This window comes from Homalodisca vitripennis, chromosome 3 (assembly GCF_021130785.1).
Source record: "Homalodisca vitripennis isolate AUS2020 chromosome 3, UT_GWSS_2.1, whole genome shotgun sequence".
Classification (NCBI taxonomy): domain Eukaryota; kingdom Metazoa; phylum Arthropoda; class Insecta; order Hemiptera; family Cicadellidae; genus Homalodisca; species Homalodisca vitripennis.
This window is the reverse complement of record NC_060209.1, coordinates 41914398-41918527: the sequence shown is the minus strand read 5'-3', so window position 1 is coordinate 41918527 and position 4130 is coordinate 41914398. Positions and strand designations below refer to the sequence as shown.

At 33.6% G+C, this 4130-nt stretch overlaps 1 non-coding gene across 1 annotated transcript; it reads left to right on the top strand.

Annotated features, from left to right (window-relative positions):
• Positions 1-427: 427 nt before the first annotated feature.
• Trnaa-ggc lies at positions 428-498 on the top strand. Its single transcript has one exon. It is a non-coding gene; the product is annotated as a tRNA-Ala (tRNA).
• The last annotated feature ends 3632 nt before the right edge of the window (positions 499-4130 follow it).

Sequence of the window (4130 nt, the reverse complement as noted above, 5' to 3'; positions counted from 1 at the left end):
CAACCATAATTTTTTAATGTTAAACCAATGGTGATTGATTAATTTTTTTGAATCAATCAAAATAAAAGGTATTAGTTACACCGGTGATTTTCAACACCGACCCAGTGCGATATATGGCTAGAATAAGGACGTGATTACATTGATCCTTGTGTGATATCGTATCTCTAGTGTCAGTATCAGCCTACATTACCGACCACTACTCCCAGATTACCCGGTCAGATACTGTAATGGTCGGCTTAACATCGCCATAACATGCGAGATATGTCCTTGTTAACAATAACAATTCATGCCTAGTACCCAATTGTACGTTTTACAAGTCGTTAAAATAATATTTTCAAAGCCTTCCGATCATATGTTAGTTTGGTTATTTAAACGCATATGTGACAGATACGGCCAAATACAAAATAATTGAATCGTTAAAAGTAAATGCTCTGTGGTGTAATGGTAGCACATTCACCCGGCAAGTGAGAGATCCGGGTTCGAGTCCCGGCGGAGCAAGTATTTTTTGCGATTCAATGTTTATTGAAATTAAATAAGGCGATTGCCACTTATACAAATTTAATGTCAATAAAAGTCATTTGACAGGTATTTGGTCTTCCGATCATATGTTAGTTTGGTTATTTAAACTCATATGTGACAGATACGGCCAAATACAAAATAATTGAATCTTAAAAAGTGAGGGCTCTGTGGTGTAATGGTAGCACATTCACCCGGCAAGTGAGAGATCCGGGTTCGAGTCCCGGCGGAGCAAGTACTTTTTGCGATTCAATGTTTATTGAAATTAAATAAGGCGATTACCACTTATACAAATTTAATGTATATATATATATATATATATATATATATATATATTATTTGGTATTAAATTACTTTACAATCAAAATGTTTTTCAAACATTTGGTTATTTCGGTGAAAACCGTCTTCAGGTGCAATTGTATAACATATAAAAATATGAAAACAGTACAAACGAAAGTAAATAAACAGTGAATAAGTAATAATAATAAATACAGATGACATGAACTCAATGTGTTCCATATGGTTGAGCAAATTTAGACGTTTTTGGCTAAGTTATCTGATGATGAGTCCATGTGGAATTTTGCTCTTTAAAACCAATTGGTGTGCTTGTTTAATGTTCGAGGTAAATTGGGTTTGAATTTGTATGTACTTAATAGGTTTGATATATATATAATATATTTATATATATATATATATAACAAGATTGTTTTAAGGCAATACCCACACCAACTAATGATTAACAGAAATAATAAACTTGAAAATGGCTGATTTATTGTGGATGTATTTACATCGATTCTATTAATTTCAATTACTTAAACTGCTACATTGTATTTACTTTACTTTATTGATCTAAATCCTTATGTGTGTGTGTGTGTGTGTGTGTGTGTGTGTGTGTGTGTGTGTGTGTGTGTGTGTGTGTGTGTGTGTGTGTGTGTGTGTGTGTGTGTGTGTGTGTGTGTGTGTGTGTGTGTGTGTGTGTGTGTGTGTGTGTGTGTGTGTGTGTGTGTGTGTGTGTGTGTGTGTGTGTGTGTGTGTGTGTGTGTGTGTGACTTGAAGCTCATACTCGTATCAAATTTATTGATAATTCTTCACATAAAACTTTATAAGTCATGGATCGACTTATATACCAAATTGGCAAGTTATGCAAGTAACTTTAGTCTGTTAGCACCGAAAATATTCAACCAGAGACTAAATCTAAGTTTACTGTCAGAATCGAATTACAAACAAACATAACTCTAACACTGAATGAATTTGTCTAGTCTGCCCAAAGCCATCAGAATTTTTCAGTAAATGAAATAGTCTGATAACAACCAAAAGAACTAGACAGGCAAAAATATGTAAAAACAACGCATTTAACATTTATGTTAAAATAAGTTTAGTCCGAGTTTTTTTATATCTTTCGTTTTCCATATTTCATTTAACTTCATAAAAAATCTACATAATTTATTCATCAATTGTTTATCATTTTGCAAATTCGATAAATCTTCACTGTATTTTCATAACACGCTATATAAATGTTATGTGTAATGTATAATTAACAGTTACTAGTGTGCAAAATGTAAAAAACCCCATATATCTCTGCTAAAATTGTTTATGTTTTCTATCTTCACTAGTTTACGTAGCAAAATATCAAAGAAGCATCAATATCTGAAGCTGATTCAGAGTTTTGTCAAGATTTTAGTTAATTAGCCACTGAAAAACTGCTTATCTGAGGTCCGGTTCTTATCCGATAATCAAACAATATCTCCCTTCGAGGCTGATTCTAAACCCTTTTTGATTTAATTTAGTCTCTATATTATGAGCTAACGAATATATGTATAAAAACACTGAATTATATGTATTTATGTTATGCAAATAGAAAGCAGACATTTCTTCATACCGATTCATCATTCATCATATCTAACATTTCATTGACTCACATTGATCCATCACAAAAAGGGATGCTGCCAATTTATCGGCTGGAGCACGCGTAAATTTTGTATGGAACATGTGGGAATAGATGGTCCTGGTGTCAGTTACACAGAGGGAACTGTGTTGATGTAAACAGACTATACGTCACAGAAGGTTGAATGTGGTGAGAAGGGAGATGAGAGTCTGTTAGACTTGGAGTCACTTTTCCTACAGCAGATACAGCTGGAAGTTTGGGACGTATTTATAGAAACCACATGCTTTTTATACATGGTATTCATAAGTTGCTTTTATGTCATCAGAAAAAAGTTATAAATAAACTTGAATTCAGTTACTACAAAGGTTCAAGATATTGAAGTAATGAGTTGCGATTTGTTTCAAACTTAAATAAAATTGTAATATTATAAGACTGGAGATCAAAGATCAAAGAGGGCTCGATTTCATTATTGAAAATTAAGAAGGACTAAATGAAAAACCTTTCAAATATCAGCGTTTGATTCCAATTTGCAGGTCAAAGCCCTCTATCAAGACAGCAGAATTGATTTCTCTAAAACAAATTGAATGGTTAAGTAGCATTGGAAAGTGTCATATTTACAAAATCGTTTAATTTACTGGACCCAATTGTTTGTCAACTGCGTGATTGGTTCAGTTGAGTTGTTGGAATTAGGCGCAACCAAGACGAGCAACATGTAGTTTAAAAAGTTAAAACTATTTCTTTTATTCATTCTAACTACTAAAGCCATACATTTAAACATTATTGAAAATGTGTATAAAATAATGAGAAAACTTTACACCTTATTAATAAACAAGTCGTAAAGAATTGCCTTAATTTTAATTAATTTTAAACTTTTATAAAACAACAAATGCCGTATGTTAATCTCATGTCAGGAAAACATTTAATTAGGAACTGATTTAACGTTAACCAAAATTTGCTTTCATGTAAACTAAAAACTCTTATTTTCTAGACTTCCTGTGTCCTTAAAGCTGAAATATGAATTCTTTTCTCCTAATGATGCAGAAAGGGAGGAAAGGGGCGCTTGTGCCGGATATGGAGGAACAAGAAAGCAGACGACGGTTTTTGTACCGCTTTCGCAGGATTGTGTGAAGCGGTGGATAATGGTTGGCTTCTTACTGCGAGCCTTTCCGCATAACTCTAATGCAGCTTTTACACTTTCTTAGAGCTGCTTTCACACCTAAATTCATTAACAATATCTTAACTAAACGAACATCAACTCAAGATCTAGTGGAAGCAAGACGCTATCGTACACTCGTGCAACTCTTGACAACTCGGTTAGTAAATTCGATTATCGGTCTTTGATGCCAATGTCATTCAAACTACCAAACACAATCAACCAACTTGTTGGCAATAATTTATGGGTCAAACAATATTCCATTCAGGCTAGGACGAACAAAATTCCGAATTAAAATAATCATAGTGTCTTGTTCTTGTGACACAACATATCATTTTCACGAAAAGTGTCTTTGAAACTAAAATTAATTAGGGAACATTTACATGAACGCAACCTGTGAGTCGTAAGTTGTATAATGATTGGAAGTGGTACAATGATGATGATGGAGGTGCTCCATCCAGCTGGTACCGACCTTCGTTACAGTTGTTGGTTGCTACTTGGATTGCTAGATAAACCTGATTTTGTATCATTTCCTTGGCATTAAGGTTTCCATCAATACAAGAGGGCCCAAAAATC